This window comes from Ammospiza caudacuta, chromosome 2 (genome assembly GCF_027887145.1).
Source record: "Ammospiza caudacuta isolate bAmmCau1 chromosome 2, bAmmCau1.pri, whole genome shotgun sequence".
NCBI classification, from domain to species: Eukaryota; Metazoa; Chordata; class Aves; order Passeriformes; family Passerellidae; genus Ammospiza; species Ammospiza caudacuta.
Window position 1 is genome coordinate 60,393,667 of NC_080594.1, and position 17,859 is coordinate 60,411,525.

Consider the following 17,859-nt stretch of genomic DNA (forward strand, 5'->3'; position numbering starts at 1 on the left):
AAGGAAGGAAGGAAGGAAGGAAGGAAGGAAGGAAGTGGCGGAAGGAAGTGGCGGAAGGAAGTGGCGGAAGGAAGGAAGTGGCGGAAGGAAGGAAGGAAGTGGCGGAAGGAAGGAAGTGGCGGAAGGAAGGAAGTGGCAGAAGGAAGTGGCGGAAGGAAGGAAGTGGCGGAAGGAAGGAAGGAAGGAAGGAAGGAAGGAAGGAAGGAAGGGTCGCAAGGAAGGAAGGAAGGAAGGTGGAGTAAATACTATTAAATGTTTGCTTTAATAAAAGTGTTTGGTTGTGCTCTCTGAGGTGTAATAAATATTGTCCAAACCACAAAATGTGCAATTCTGTAAGACAGACTCAAAACACTACAATCAAACCCTCCAGCCTGCTGAGAGTGTTCAGCCTACCATAATTTAGAGTTTGTCATTAATAACTGGCATGCTTTGCAGACATATTTCTTATTCCATCATGCATTAGAAATTTTAATGAAAGTGGTCTTAGCCTGCTGAAAACATGACCATTTGCTAAGAAATTTTATTGGTCAGGAATAAATACATTGAGAAATAATAATTCCGAATGCTGCAAGTCAACTTTAGCCTTTCTGTTATATTTACAGTTTTCCATCATCTTGGTGTAGGACTGTGATGTATAAACTCTTTTCCCAGCACAAATTTGGGTTATAAATCTAAGTCTCCAATATCATGTTCCAGCATAAATAAAAATAAATCAAATTTGTTGAGTCAGCTTTTTTTCTTCCCTGTTCAAAATCAGCTTCTGATTTTTGATTTATTAGATTATTCCATTGACTAGTGACTGAAAGGCTAATGCAGAACAGCCACACTGGGTCAGATCAAAAGTTGGTTTAACTCAATACTCGGTGTTCAGATCTGAAATTAAAGCCTAGTAAAGAGTACAGGAGGACAGGCAGGTATAGCAATTTCCAAGAAGTACTTTATGCTGCTACACTTCATTGCTCAAAGACTACCTGAGCCAGAGGGGATGGCCCTTGACAGGGCTGTCACCTGTGATTCCTATGAATTGGTCCAGTTAACTTTTCAGAGCATGTGAACTTCTAGCAGTTACAGCTTTCCATGGCAAGGACTTACACACAGTTTAATGATGTGCTGTAGGAAGAACCACATCTTTTTGGTTCTATAGCATGATACTTTCATGTGATATGCCCCTGTTCTTCTCTGTGTCTTCAGACACGATGAACAGATTCCTTTCCATACTCTTCATTCATCTGATGATTTTGTAAATGTCTGTCACATCCCTATGTGACATACTTAGTAATTTTTTTCCCAGGCTGAAAATAATAAACTGTGTGTAGTTATTTTCTCCTGGAAACTCCTCCATGCCATTGAGTGTACTTGCCACCTTCCTGTTGGTCTATTAATTGTTTCCACGTCTTTTTTGGTAGAGGAACCATGAGATAAGGATGTAACTTTTGCAATGAGATAATGATATTTCTATTTGTTTTCCCTGTCTTTCCTAGTAATTTGATTTATTGTTGTGGTTTAACACCAGACAGCACCACACAGCTGCTCACTCACTTTCCCCTGGTGGGATGGGAAAGAGAATCAAAACAGTAAAGTGGGAAACCTCACAGGTAAAGCCAAAGCCACACACAAAAGCAAAGCAGAACAAGGACTTCATTTACCACTTCCCATGTGCAGGCAGGCAGGTGTTCAGTCATCTCCAGGAAAGCAGGGCTCAATTATATATAATGTGATCTGGGAAAACAAAGACCATACCTTTGAAGGCCTTCCTCCTTCCTCCTTCTTTCCCCAGCTTTACATCCTGAGCATGATGCCATATGGTCTGGAGTATCCTTTTGGTCAGCTGTCCTGGCTGTGTCCTGTCCCAGCTCCTTGTGTACCCCCAGCCCTGTCTTTGGTGGGGTGGGAGGCAGAAAAAGCCCTGACTCAGTGTCAGCCCTGCTCAGCTGTAACAAACACATCCCTGTGTTACCAGCACTGTTTTGGTCAGAAATCCAAAACACAGCCTCATACCAGCTACAGTGGAGAAAATTAACTCTATCTCAGCAAAACCCAGCACATTTACTTTCATGAGCATTGAGCTGAGCTGTTTGAAGGGTTGACTGTTGACTGTTTCAGATTGTGTCTGAAATCTCATTTGTGCCTGATAATAGCCTACCACAGACTTCATCACACTGTGTACAAAGTCGCTTTTTCCTCATGTCAGGACTCTCAAATTACATGCTTTCAGTTTTACCTGCTATTTAATTGCTTGGGTTCTGAGCTACAGGAATGCACTGGTATTGGTGGTGTAGGAGCAGGAGGGTGCTCTTGGAGCAAACCTCCTGATTGTCTCTACTTACTGTGTATTTGTACATCCAGGTGAATTTGATTCCTTTCACATGTAATTAAACCAAAAGATAAGCACCTCAAATTCAGCTTGGGTATCCTATTCTCAGACATTGGGCCAATGGGAATAAACTGGAATGAGTTCGAATTAAATTTAAAAAAGAAGAAGAATGAAAAAAATTAAGAAGTTTGGATCATGTGTGGTCTTCATCAGTAACTATTTCACTCTACACATCTGTTCCTGTTGATCTTTGGTTCTTCCTATTTTTAACACGGCTTCAAGCCTTACTGCAGTACTTCACCACTTGCCCTTATCTTTTCCTTCCTGAGCAAATTAGTGTCAATGACATGGATGTTAAAAAATGGCAGGTATTATGCAGTTTTGGTTTAAGATGCTAGACCAATATCATTAAGTAGAGATACATTTTTTCCTCTTGATCTTCTTATATGTACCTTTTCTTACCAGCTCTTTTCTACTACTGCACCTGATATTTTGAGTTTTCTTATGCACTAGTTAAAAAAATATTTAAAAAGACTTGGCTCTTTCCAGTAGTTGTTCTCTGAGCTTTAATACTCAGGGTGAATATTTCATTGTCTCCTTTATTTTATTATTTTCAATAGAAGAGAAGCTGCCAAAAGTAAGGGAGGGAAATACAAGTTTGAGGGGATGGTAAATTCTTTAAAATTGGCATATTTGATAACTGATTTTCAGCATTTGATTTCATGGGAAACAAAATCAGGGGCTGGTCTTGAATGAATATGTTGTTGAGGGATGATGAACAAGCTGGTGTGGTTTATATAAATTGTCTCGCTAACCTTGTGGTCACAGCCGTGGTTATGATATAAAACCTTTTTAACTTGCAGGATTATTACATTTTGCAGTGCTCTGTTTTTCTGTTTCAATAGGCAAAAGTTCACTTATTGGTGCATTTGATTGTGGGTCTGAAGGAACCAATTTTCTGCTCCTTTTGAGATGGAAACGCATCTTGCTGGACTTCTATTTATGACCTCTTGACAATGCTTATATTTTATTTAGGAAATTGTTTTCATTACTTCAGTTTGCTCAACCAAAAACCTCCAGGCATTTCATTCAACTTTAGATGCACAGAATAGGATAAATGCATAAATTGATGGAGTGCAATGATTTATGATTAATTTAACCCTCTGCTGTTTTGATGCCTAGTTTTTTCCATCTATCACACTTGGGATTGAAGTAGCCATGGTGGAGGAGTCAAAAAAGGCATATGAAGTGCCCTAGTCATCCGTCTATGAAACAGGGCTCTGAGAGCTTCTTCCATGAAACTTCTGATTACTGTGAAGCCATAACTGGCCTGATAAATATAATAGGTGCCTGGTCTCTTAAGTATGGTGTGAAATCCACCTTAAGATTAGAAGCAAACAGTCTGATCTGGAGAATTTTTCAGGCAGGTATTTTTTGAATAGTTAAAAGAAAATAAACCTAGTATTGTTATTATATTGAGTAACAGCCTCCCCTTTGTCAAATGACAAACGTGCTTCAAAACTGCAATCTTCTTTGCAGTTGCTCTGCCAAAACTGCTAATAAATTAAATCCTTATTGTTAGGCATATTTATGAAATATTTGTCTCATTCCTGAGCTACATGCCTTTTTTCAGTACTATTACAGAATTAACATGCTTCTGTTGCATATTTATAAATCTTAAATATCGTTAACTTCGAATCACAGAATTAAGTGGTAACTCTGATTATTCTTTTATTGTGAGAATGGAACAGGCATCTGTTCACTGAGTTTACAAGATAACATCTGGTGCAGAGGGTGCCAAACAGCCAGCTATTCTGCAAATTGAGTGCCAGAAGATGACTTTTAAAGCAAAGTCTGTGCTGCAAAGACAATGGTGCAATGCTTGGACAGAATTCAGAGGATGTGTGCTGCAAGGGGATCTCAGCCATGCTGTCAGCCAGCAGGAGAAACGCTCCCCTCACGTCTCCTGCTATACAAACAGGGTTAACCACCTGCTATTCTGCTTGTAGATATTAATAGAGTAGTTGACACAAGACTGCACTCATTTTCTGACACCGTCTAGTGACTGCCACATCTACCCCACCACCATCAATGGGGATGTCAATGGGAGAACTTGTCTGCTACATGCCGTCTGCATGAGGGGTGCCCCAGCTCAGTGAGGCTGAGGAAGCTGAGTCTGTGTCTGCTGAGCTCCCCTCTCAGTTCACCACAGGGTCTGCTCTTTCTTAGCAACTTGGGAGGATCTAAGTGTCTCCAGTCTGGACAGTTCTACAGCAACAAAGCAGCATGCATAATTTACATGTATTTATTTTGTGAGAAAAGAACTTACGTAGGCTACTAACAAATCCATGTGATCTGCTGATGAACAGTTTTCTTATAGATATGAGTATATCATGTAATGAAAACCATGCAAGAACTGAAGCAACAGTAAGTAAAAGCAATAAATCATAAAGCAATTAGATGCAATCAAACAAGGAGCTAGTTAAAAGCTTACAGAAGTGGAAACAGTGTAAACACAGTCCCTCCAGATGGGACAGCGCAGACCTGCTTAAAGCCTTATCATGGCCCCATTAATACTAGTATAAACTTCAATTTAATCTATCCTCTTTGTCTTCAGATTATTTAAAATAATCTCTTTTACTTCAAGTTTTTTCCCTCTCTCCTGCCATGTCATTTGTCTTTCTTTACCTAGTTAAGCCATTCAGAAAAAAGCATCTTTTTTGTTTCTTTTAATGATCTGAAGCAGAATTCTTGAGTTTGTACTGCTTATTATTCAAGCACTCTTTTCTGGCCCAGAGAGGTTTTATGTAATTCATGTTGCCACAGTGTTGGAAAATATTATTGGGAAAGGAAAGAGACATTTTCGTTGTACTAGAGCATTAAAAAATTGCTTTCACACTGCATCTTTGAAAAAAATAATGTATTTCTAACAACATTGCATGGAATCTCAGCTGGAGGTGACTGTATAGCAGTATGTACCTCATGTTAGATCTAAATTTAATCCAACTGTAGTCAACCTAAAGCAGATGCAGCATTAGTTGTATAAGCTGAATATAACGGCAGTCATTTTGTTGAGACAATCTTCAACAAAACACTTCTTTTCTATTCAATTTTCAGATTATTATGTAGGTCTAAGGGACTGATGACAAGTGATCATGCTGTTTTGATGGGGGCTCCTGATTGACATCGGATTTTATTAGTGACATTAGTATTGAAGGGAAGGGTCACAGGTTGGTTACGGTTCATTCTACCTGCCTGTCTCACTCAGCAACAACCAGGAAATGTCCAGTAATTTTCTGCTTTTCTACTTCTTTTAACATTTTAATATTTCAGATGGATAAAGTGCAAGTTAATCATGTTTATGCATTAATAAAAGGTGCATAAAGTGTTTCAGTTATTCAGTTGAATGAAATGATTTCAGAGATGTGGTAATAACCTTAAGTGATGTTTTGAATACACTTCATATAAATTAGATCCATTAGATGGGATAAAATTAATGTTTTCTAGGCATCCGGTAATTGTCATGTTCACTAATTCCTGCAGCCACTCTGAGCAGATGCTGGTAGCTTTCCTTCATTGTCCAAAGTTTTTCTGTGTTATACGTATGAATTATATCCTTATGTTGTGAGTAGTCCACCTACTCCAATTTGTGGGGGGATAGAATGTAAGAAAATAAAGATAGTGCAGAAGGTAATCTCACCCCTGAGGAGTTGCAGCTGTACTAATTACCAAAGATTAGGAGCAGGCCTGCCCTTAACAGGCCACAGCTGTGTCCAATGAGGATGAGTGCTATAAAAGAGTGGGTCAGCTGATTGAGAAGGGAGCTGCAGTTTGTTGGCTGTGCTGTGAAGAAGTAGTTGTCAGTGCTGCAAGGATATTCCCATGAGAAATCACCAAGAAGGTACAGAACTTTTGCTATAAGACGGTAATACCAATATTCCCTTCTCAATCACGATATTCAAAATTGAAAAATCTAATTACAAAGCCTTAAGGATCATTCAGCCCCTTTCAGAGGATGATGACTTAATTGCCTGCATGGCTTTTTGACTGGAGCCCTTGAGGTGCACAGAGAGGAGAGGTATCTTCTCCCATTACTATCCCTCCTTGCTCTACCTCGGTGTAGAGTGGTTTTCAGGCTTTTACAGGTGGTTGTAGGGATAAAACTTCTTTCTGTGCTTTTGACATGCCTCTAATGGTAGAGAAGAGCAAAGATTGTGTTACCCTGTCTTCTGTAATTTGCATCAGAATGACACATTTTGAATGTTGGACCACGCACTCAGGCATTGCATCCATAAATGAAACAGGCAGAAGAAGGACTACAGGGAAGGTGCTAGCTCAGAGAAAGAGCTGTTTAATTCTGTGGTGGATTTTGAGCTATGTTTTTGGGGAAAATTAAGGGCATAATCAGTTTGAATAACATAAACTAATCTTTATCTGTCATAGCAGTCTTCTTCCCCCGAATTAGTGTTAAACCCCATCTATAGTAACTAATGCTATCATCTTTCATAAATATTTGGACTCTTGTTCTTCCTCAATAAATGATGATTGCATTAAGTAAATATTTAGCAATTAGATAGCATATCTATTTTGGCTTTCTTCTCCACTTGTGTCTTTGAGCACGCCACAAAAAGACTCAAAACTCTTTTTGGCTCCTCCATGATTTCCACTTTTTTTCTGTGTAAATATGCAGTTGAGATTTCCTGTTGTATGTTTCTAAACTCAGCAGTGAAAAGGCAGTGTAAAAGCTAGGCCATGCAGCTAGAAAGGATAAAGGAAAAGAGGAACAAAACCAGTCTATAGCTCCAGTATAAATGTGATTACACAGCAGAACAGGATAGTTGCACTTTGCAAGTCAGATTTTGTGCACTTCTCCTATCAGCAGACCTATGGGAAAAGAAAAATAAACATCTAATATGATCCTAATATGCTGGAATTTTAGATGGTCATTAAGAGTGCAGGGTCTGTCTTGAGAAGTGAGAAATGCATTGGCTTTCATTGTTTATATTCTTTGGTACAGAACTCCTTGCAGAGCTGAGGACACAAATACAATTGTTCTGTTTGTCACGTGCATCTTCAGTGTGTCCATTATTTCAGGCAGAAAAACCACCATGTTCCTGCATTTTATAAGCTTCAGGCACAGGGTGAATAAATACATACTTGAAAACATGGTACAAAAGATCACAAATTTTGATTTAAATGTAAAAAAAAATTAATATTATATTCCCTTTTGTCAACTGAAAGCAACAAATCTTATGTGCACAGTCATTGTTTTATTTAAATCTGGACTAGCAGCAGCTCCTATTTTAGCCTCTACCTTCTGCGATACATCTTGTTCTCTAAAAAGCCTCTTCTCTCTCCAGTGAGAACTCTTTTTGTTCCTAAATAAAGCCCTGAAAAGGTCACATTGGAAATCTAAGTCCAGGTAATTCAAATGTGAGCCTAAGTTAAAAAATGATGTGTCTGCAGCTTGCCAAGTGCTATTAGAATCTTGAGTGTTAGTTTATATTCAAGTCGAATAGAGCAGTATCCATTGGGAAATTATGCTTTCCTGAGAAGCATGTATGGATTTTTTCTTTCTGTATACCTTTCCAATAAATATTATGATAGCAAGATTCTGTTTCCCATGAATTCTTTATTTAGGTTAAGTATGATGTGTGAACTCTGATTTCATGGTTTAGTCCTGATCAAAGTAGCTGATTTTTAAAAAATTTTTTTATTTATCTGGTAGAGAATTGTGTTAAAACACTCAACAAACTCACATGGCAGTCCAAATAGACATGACTTGTAGTAACACAGGTCCAGTTATATAGTAAGGAATAGAAATTAAGGTATTTGAAACTGCAAGGGAGAAGGAATTTTGGCTTTACTGTTGAGAACCACAGCTGACAACTGGAGGTACAAAAGTGAAGTTCATGGGTTGAGATAAGATCAGTTTACTGGAAACAGCGGTGAGATAAGAAAATGAACAGTAATAGTAACTATATTAATAAAAAAAAGTGTACAAAAGAAGGAATGATTTACATGCAAATGCTCCTGCAGACCCTGGCTGACAATGAACAAAGGCAAGTGGCTTCCTCCTGCCACATTTCCTCTGCCAAAACCCCTGCTCCTCTTCCAGGAAGCCAGAGAATCCCTCACTCCCATCCAGTGTGATGTGAAATGGTACAGAATAATCTCCTGGACATGCCCCCTATCTCTTCTTGGCAATATTAAACTTCATGTTCCTTGTTCTGTTTCTGAATTCTGGTGCACACCTAATCCTTCCTATGAGACTTTGATCAGCATAGCTCTGTCTGCTTCTGTGGAAAACATGGATGCATGGCTTCTCATGGGCTGTGGTTCATCCTGGTCTTTGCAAGGTGATTGCCCATCCTTCAGTCTGACGGTTTCTGGACAGTGTAAGCTGATAGAGGACTGAAAATCAAATCCATATAAAGGTGACTGACATCAGTGGTGGTTTTGGGAGGGTTGGAGTTTTGGTCCAGACAGATTTTGAGTGCAAAGTCAGTTACAGAAGGGCTTCCTATGCCTAGTGCCATCCATCTGAACATACTGGTGTTCGGAGCATGAATGAAATTTTTCTTGGGTATTTTTTCACTCAAAATGAAAAACAAACATGGAAGTGTTAAAACTAATAGAATAGAATGGAGAATGCTGTTGCTAAGCATCACTTAAAAGGCTGTTCTTCTCTGAGAAGTGTTGGTAAATACAGTGCTATTTGACTCAGGAGATATAATCCCAGAGTGTATTCAGAATGCTATCTTCAAATGCTAACAATAAAAATAAAGGGCTTTTTCCCCCCTTATATTTTTACTTGTGTTAGCACAGCAGTCAGCATCTCTAAACATGAGCTCTTTATTCCTTTTCACCTTTCAGTAGAGTGGTTCTCAATGTTCTGTTTACAAACCCCAAATCCCCCTGTGTTGTGTGCAATGCAGTGGCTATTGCACAGCCAAGGCAGGGTGAAGCATGAGGCTGGGAAGGACACCAGTGGGCAAACTGGACTCACACAGTTTCTGTTTACTGTTAGAACTTCCAGAAGTTTTTCAACCAACCTAGAAAATGTCAATTTGGTGAACTGGAAATATTTCACCTATGAGACCTGGAGTTTGAGCAGCATTAGGAGTAGTGATCCTCAGTCCAACTGAGAACATAAATTCTGTCAGGAGTTGGGGCTGTAGTGCTGTAATCTGCAGCAGGATTTCCATGTTTCCTGGACAAGAAGTGGAGAACTGAGGAACTCAGATGTCATGCTTTTTCACTCCATTACAGAGACCTGGTGGCCAAGCAAAACCCACCTTGTTCCAAAACTCTCCTGGTAAGGCTAGACTGAATCACATACATCCCAGGAAACTGAAGATTTCTAGGGGCAGGCAAGGGTAGATGATTCCATTTTCAAGATGCAGGTGCACAAATTCCTGAATTGCCCAGGGATATTGTCCTAATTAAAACATGGTACATGCTACCACTAATACCAGAAGCATGAAAAGTTTTTAACCCAGTTTGCATTAATTGGGATGAATAAAGGCTTCTTCAACAGGAGGAAAGATCAATAGAAAAGTAAAGAGAACTCTGAACTGAAGCCAGTTGGCAGGAAAAAACCAATTGCACTGAAATCTTCAAATAAAGATATTGAACCATACTTAATGGTGATATATGATTTTATTAATTGGGACTCCCCGTCAAAATCCATTGAAAAACTGGCTGAGTACTGAGAGAAAAGTTCATGTCCCTTGCTGCTGAGGTCACTTTGTAGTTGTAACATCCCTGTGGGCATCCTGGAACACAGCAGCACAGCCCCAGGCTTGAGCAACATCCATTGCAATGTACAGAGCCTCTCAGCTTTGCTCCTCTGAAACCCCTCAAGAACTGCACAGCTGTCAATTTTTGGCCTTCCAGATTGTCCAGTGATATGCAAGTGAGTGACTGAAACACATCTCACTCATCTCAGAGCAGCCTTCAGGTTTTTGGGGCTGTATATATACCTGCTCTCTTGCAGAAACATTATACACCAGAACTATAAAAAAATCTCACTATCATTTTTACAGGGCAGCAGACCTAATGTCATCCATCCCCTGTGGCTTCCAAGCCTCAGATTTGACTGCTCATCTAAATACAAAGATGAGCTCTGCCATCTTACATTTATTTCTTCCCCAACCTGTGTTGCCCTTTTACTCTGAATGTCACATCTTTCTTGAAAATACATCTGTCATCATGTGGTGCTTCTTGTTCATAAGCTTTCCTGGCATCTTGAAATTTTGCAACATGTCCCCACCCTCTCTTAAAAATGGGTAAATTTGGCAAATGAAGAACAAAACATGAAGTACCTTTTTCATAATTCGGAATAGGCTGTAAGCTGGTTGGTACAACCCCAGAATCAAGGAGGAAGTTTGATGAGGTTTCAACCTGCTTGAGTATTTTCTGTCAGAAATGTGCCTGGTGGTACAAATCCATTGCAGTGGAGCTGTTCCATTTCCCTGTTAGTATGTTACTGTATCAAAGAGAGAGCTGAAGTGGGGCCCAGCTGCCGCACTGACACAATTTAAATAGCATTTCTAGCAGGGATTTTCTGCTGGGAAGCTGCAAGCTCTAGTGTATGGGTATGTATGTGCATGGCTGTACCTGCACAGATGTGCAGAAGTCTGCCTTGTTTGCAGAGCAGGTGCGGTTCTTTCACCTGTGCAGAGCAGGTGCGGTTCTTTCTTTCACATGTATCCTCTGTGGCCTCTTGGTTCAGTTCTGCAGTGAGCTGGAGCTGGATGATGCTTGGATTTTGTGTGGATGGTGTGGTTAATCCAGCTTTGTACACTGCCGGTTTAGAAACACAAAAGCATGAAGGACTTCACTGCAGTGGGCAGTGCTCGTCCTGAGGCTCTGGCACAGTAACTGAGGAGTTAGTCGCGCAATATTTCTTTAGGAACTGCAGCCATTGAACAAGTAAGTAATTATTTTACTGCCAGCTGTTTTAAGGAAATCAATTGTCTTACATTTTAAAACTTGCTTCCATACTTTTCCCTAATGCTGTTGAAGAACTGTGATCCTCCTCAGTTGTTGTAGCCTGACAAGGTGTGTATTACAAAAGGCCAAATGTGGAAAACAATGCTGTGGTGAATTTTCTGTTTCAGCTGCTTTTCAGAAGGAACTTGTAAATCAGATAAATTTTGTCTGCAAACAAAGAAACTATAAAGCAGTCACAGATGTTTCTTTTTAAGCACAGTGTAAATAAGAGTACTCATAAAACTTTTATGGACTGTAGCTGTACCTTTTTTCTGCAATGTTATAGAAAAAAAATTATTAACTCCCTTCTGTCATCAAAACAAAAATAGAATTTTGCCCTACTTTCATGGTGAAAAAAAATTCTAAGTGTATTTCTGTATATGCGTCACTATATGACTCCTGGTAGCCTGTAAAAATAAATATTGACTCTTCCATCACCATGTGGTTAGTTAGGCTAGATTCAGAGAAAATGCAGAAATCTTGACCATCCATCACACATTTAGTGACTACAGTTCAGTGACACACAAGATCCTTTTCTCCTGTGAGTACCTTTTATGCATCATGTTTGCATAGCCAGAAATTAGCACAATGAAGCCTTATGGCACTCAAATTTATTTTTCACTGCAGGGAGAAGCATTTTTAAAATTTTAAATGTATTTCAGCTTTAACTCAAAAGATTTTACATCGTTTTACTGAATCTTTTGTAGTTAAGAATTTGACAATGATTAGATTAGAATTTGACTTCTGCAAAATTTTAACAAAAATTTTATAAACTTGTAACAGAGTATAAGACACCTGCAGTTACTGATTCAATTATCATAAATGGAAGAGCAGTTTCTAAGTGCATACAAGTTGGATACTTCTATGAGAATTAAAAAGATACTATTAAAAAGCCATTTTCTACAATCTGATGGAAGTGTCTTTAGGAAGTAAAGACCCTTGGTGTTCACAAGCAGTAGCTGTGTAGGTAGTTGTATTTAGTACCTGATTCATCTTCAGCTAAGCAGAAGATTTGCTGTGAACTAAAATTAAAGATATTATATCAGAAAATTTAAATTATTTCCAGTTTGCCAGCGGTCTTTCCCTTCTTATCTGAGCAAAGACTTCTGCCATAGAGCTTAAAAACATACAATGAATATATGAAATAAAATTTCCATCATTCAGACCAGCACTTTCTAAACATTTATATTGTGTGTAAAATGTACCCAGTTTTCAGGCTATGGGGGCTTTATGGCTCTATATCAGCTTTATGGCAGCTCTTTGCAGAGGTCTTGCAGCAAGAGAAGCCACGAGGGTGCTGTTCAGCCGAAACAAAGGAATGTCTCCTCTTAGTTTTGCATTGTACAGAGTTCTCTGCTTGAAATGCTGTCTCAATAAAAAGTACAGTGCAAAAGTAGGTGCTGGGTGAAAGGCTCCTTTATAAGTCTGTCTGTAACTGTCCCACCTGTAGCTCTCGCAGCAGATTACTGCCTGAAAAAAGAAGTAAGAGACCTTCTTCAATCAGAAGGTAAAGTGAAAGTTTGAGAACATTCAGCATTTATATATCCTTAGAGGGAACTTTAAAAAAATTGAGGTACTGCCAAATCAAAACAGTATTCTGAGGATACTCCTATGCTTCTTTTGCTATTTTTGGCACTGAGTTAATGCCAAGGTTTTATACTTGGATCACCTTTCTTTCTTCCTTGTTTCCTTTCTTTCTTTTCCACCCAGGCCCCCTTTAGAAGCAGAAAAAACTATAAATGCTTTAATGATGCCTTTGTAGCACTAAACCACTTTCGAAGCACCTTTAAAGCTGTTCCTAAATACCTCAACCTTGCTAAATCACTTTAACAGTACATTCTTATCTGTGTATCTGTCAAAGTAGGTAGTCATGGAGGCTTATCTGTGCATGTTCAATATCCTAAATCTGTCCAAGATAAGGACAACATGGAAAAAGGAATGAAAACTGTAAGGTGTATGAAAATGTTAAAAATGTTGAGAGAAATTTTCTTTTATGTACACTCACTTTTAGTTATTTTGGACTCTCTGTTTGAAAGGTTAAGTGGCAGGTGGATTTTGTTTTGCTGGCATTTGAACCTCTCCAATGCAGATGTGTACAGCAGTGGTACTTGCCTGAAGGTGGTATAGCTAGACAAGAGAAACAGGCATGTCTAAAATAGGTCAGAGGAACCAGCTGCCAAAACCCATCCATTTCTCTCTTGTGCCTGTAAAAACAGCCTCAGATGTTAAATACCTGCTTTGCAAATGTCCAGTGTTCAGTAAGATGAACCACACTCATAATGTCTTACGGATATTGATTAGCAAAATATATTAAGCAATAGGAGAGGTGGTAACTGCTGTTGAGATAGAAAGGTCCTGCTTTAAAAAAATCATTGTCAGATCAGGCACAGAAGAAAAAGAATGGAACAAAGGCAAGATTTTATGTTTTTTGGGAAGTAGAAGCATGGTTAACAGGTTTAAACCAGTTTCAATCATCTGGAAATTAACCATCCCTGAGGTTAATGGGAAAGCTGAATTTCCCAAGAGATATTTGTCCCAATTGAGCTTTATCAAATACATTGACCTATTTTTTAGTGTCCAGGCTGGGATATTGATTTTTCAGGATATTTCATAGCATTTTATATGTTCTAGACACAATGGATAATGATTTCAATCTATAGCTGTGCTCCTGCCATGTCACCTCCAACCCAAAATGAAGTTGTCTGATTAGCATAGCTCATCCAGTGCTCCCAAAATAATTTATAACTGGCAAATGAAGAAATTGGCTCTCACCACTGAAATCCCACTGCCTCTACATATGGCCTTTTTTCTCTAATTCCACCTTCTACTCCTAAAATATCTTCAGCCTTCTGCAACTGTGAGTCCTGCAAGGGAATAAAGTCATCTTCACTTTTCACCCTAAACCTAGTCAATAAAAATAACCAATACTGAACTGCTGAATGAGGCAAACATTAATGTAGAGTCCCGTGCCTAATCTGTATCCTGTTTAAAGCAGATATAATAAAAAATGCCTAAATTGGGATACTGCTTGCCTCCCGAGAGTCTGACTTTAGAGTCCAATAGTGTTTTTTTTCTTTTAAAAATAAGAAACCAGAAATGGTATCTTACATGCTACCACTCATAGGCTAACTGCAGGTTAAGATGTCTGGGTTCATAGTTCATACCTCTCCCATCTGAGTTAGTTGAACAACTGAAGATAATAATAAGCTGCCAGCCCTCTGTGGACACCAGAAATTAAAAGAGGGCTAAGACAGTAATTTTCCTTGTGAATTTCAGAGGTGTTTTGTTAAAACCAAGGAATGTGAGAAATGAAGCTTCCTGGGATCGATTCCACCTTCTGAAGAGAGACATGTAACCATTACTTACAGACTAGTTTGACTTTTATACCTTCCAAGCTGATGGTAACTCTGCCACTCATATGTTTTCTCCCCACATTCTGTCCCTTTTTTTCTTTGTCTCTTCCTACATCTTTTATTCGCCTTGGTATCTTTTCTGTCCACTGTTTACTTCTTTGCACAAAATCAGAATGGGTAAGTTTAGTTTATCCTTTTTGAGTCAACTGAAACATAGACATTGACATTTGAACCAGCCTCTCAGAGCTTCCTCTGTATCCTCTGCAGAGAAATAAACCTTTCCAGGCACAGCTCATACCATCATCAAACACACAGGTAACAGCAGATATAGCTAAAATATAGTGTCTAAGATCAGTTAGCCCTCATGAAAAACCTCTTTTTTCCATTGACTCCAAACAGTCTATTCCAGATCCTAATGTCTTCCTTTCTAGGAGGCAAAAGGTAGGGCACATGAATCCTCTCTGGAGCTTTCTCTTCTCCTATGGGAATAGGACATTACTTCAGGGTAAAGAGTGGGCACAAAGAAAAAGGTCCTTTGTAGTCTTACAGATAGAGCCCAGGATCAGCAGGAGAGGTCCTGGAATAAGGTCAGTTAAACGTGTGAAGGCACAGCTTGGGGGGCTGGAGTTTCATGGGCTGAGCTACGCTCGAGTGCAGGCATCATCTACAGAGAATTTGGTGCTACCAGAGGTTGGATGTATGGGGTTGTGTGAATTCTCTGCTGAGGACAGGCAATAACCATTATGCAGACCTGGTTGAATCAGCCCTCACAAATTCAGCCTTGCTTGACCCTGCTCAATATGTGTATTTTCCTGGGGACTATAGAATGTTTTAAAAAAAAATTACACAGAATATCTGTGTCAACCATGTTCTTAGAAACAACCCAGTTGTTTAGATGAACTAGCACAAGTTGATTTTAATTTTTGATCTTCTGGTAGCAGGGTGATGGGAGAGGGATAGGTGAGGGAGTAGAGCCTGAGGCAGACATCTCAAACAGAAACCTTCAGCCCTTGTGGCTGGTGAAGCTCTGAACTACAGCTACAGATCTACAGGATTAGTCAATCAAAAATATGTATGTTGTTTAAGGTGAACATTTTATGTATAGGTTTCTTTCATTGACATTCAAGGGGAAAGAATAGAATTCATATTTTCAGTTTTTATCAGTTTAAACCAGGTCAGTGTCATAACTTACTTTCCTTTGTTCTTCATATCTCGATGTACTGGAAGCTGTTTCTAAGGGGAGACTAGAAGAAATGTCAGGCTTTTCAACCTGCTTCCATTTTCAATCCAGCCTGCTTTGCTCTTAAAATACCAAACCTTCTGGGAGCCTCTCTACATGACATGGACTATAAAAGGTATCAATAACAACAGCAGTTCCTGCTGTGGAAGGGACTGTAATTGCAAATGCCTAGGATCTGGAGCTTCATTATAAAGAAGGCAAATATTCTGCAGTCTGGTTCTCTAGGGTATATTCTGTCTTTTCCTAACAAATCACCACTTCAAGAGTGAGTTTTCTTTTTATTTATTTACTTTAAAAAATAATTGAGGACAAACCAGTGCACCTCTACAAGCGGCAGAATATTGAAAGTGAGAAAAAAAAGGCAACTGAAAAACAATTTAAGAAATAATAATAGTAATAATAGAAGAGTAAATGTTTTACTTGCATTTTCATGTTAGTCTATGATTTAAAGCTTGATGACCACACACTTGGGCTGAATTCCCAACAAGACATATTTCTTCTTGTGTACATAAATAAGATGTGTTTGTATAGCTGTAAGTCCTGAGTTTGCAGTGTAGCTTGGTGCTTATAATAGAGGAATAAATATTAGTTTTATGCTTGATAATTTTAACAGCATTTGAAAAATAGGACATAATAAAATATAAACATAATATTTTAAAATATAGTCATGTATTTTCTTTACTTACAGGTTTATATTTCACCTCTGTACACAGTGACAGCTTGCTAAGGAAAAGCACATTTGCAACGTAACTTGCCTGCAGTCATTAGCTTCTTTCTACTTTTTAAGCTATTCCTTTTAAATTGCTGCAGAGTAATCTCAGCAGAAAAATGTTTCTGTCCATTGTTTTTGGCACTGTGCCTTATTAAGATATTTTTAGTTGTCTGTTCTCATTTTACAGTTCATATGAATATATGAACACCAAAACTAACTGCCCAAAGCACTATTTCCTGCCTTCTGCAGGTGTTTAACTTCCACATATCAGCTCTGAAGTTTGAGATTTGCAGGTTATGGGCACCTCTTTGAAGATTGTGCTACAAACTTATTATTCTACAAACTTAGATCAATTATTCCCACTAATTAATGCATCTGTAAATATCCTGCACCAAATCACACATTAATGATGAATTATTTTTTTTTAAAACAGAGTAACTATATAAAAAATTATAGTCTCTGAAGGCCGTGAAGAGCCCTTGTTTGACTGTTCAGATGTCACCTCTGTAATTCCACGCATTTCACGTGATTTCTCCTGTGTTTGTACCGTTTCTCATAACAACAGAACACATTCCCAGATGAGCCCCTTCTGTTACAAGTATTAAATAAAACTCAATACAGTCTAGCTATAAAATATAATGTATAAATGCTGTTATTTTATACAGAATATTAAGAAAGATCTGTTCTTAAAGCTGTTTCTCCTAAACCTTGGGAAAATTGTTACTGAAGTAAAAAACCTCAGAATGCTGTTGGAGTTCCTGAATATCTGGGCATTTTAGTTCACTTCAGTATAGCTGTGCTCCAGTTTATTTCAGCCTTGGCACTGTTTGCAAAAACACTCTTGCCAACCCTGAACAAACCACCTAATCCAGTCCAACCTCCCTGGAGAGATTAATCCTTCATGTGACACTGAAAAGCACTGAAAAGTCACAGACATCCTTTTGGAAGCTTGACTCTTTCAAAGTGCATGACTGCCAGCTCTTCCAAAATACTCCTCAGAGTATTTTGCTTCTGTACTGAGAAACAGCTCTTACCCTTAAAAGCACCAACTAGGTATTCCACTGCCAGCCACCAGAGAATCCACTAGGACACAGAAACACGTGTGCATCTGTCCTTCTAGCCATCAAGGCTGTCCCAGAACCCAAGAGCTGTTCCAGAAGCTCACAAAACTCCCATCCACCCACCCACCCACCTTTCCAACACTTGCACTGTAGAGTCAGATTGATCTAAAGGACTGCAGGTG

General features: G+C 38.8%; 1 protein-coding gene across 5 annotated transcripts in view; it reads left to right on the plus strand.

Moving 5' to 3' along the window:
- Nucleotides 1-17,859, plus strand: part of ENOX1 (ecto-NOX disulfide-thiol exchanger 1) — a 365,352-nt gene that overhangs the window by 156,198 nt on the left and 191,295 nt on the right. The window contains exon 1 of one of the 5 annotated variants that reach the window (XM_058825016.1): nt 6,150-6,215. The exons of the other annotated variants lie outside the window; for them this stretch is intronic. The gene's annotated coding sequence lies outside the window, so the exon portion shown is untranslated. Of the gene's footprint in view, nt 1-6,149; nt 6,216-17,859 lie in introns of those variants that run through there. 5 annotated transcript variants of the gene reach the window in all.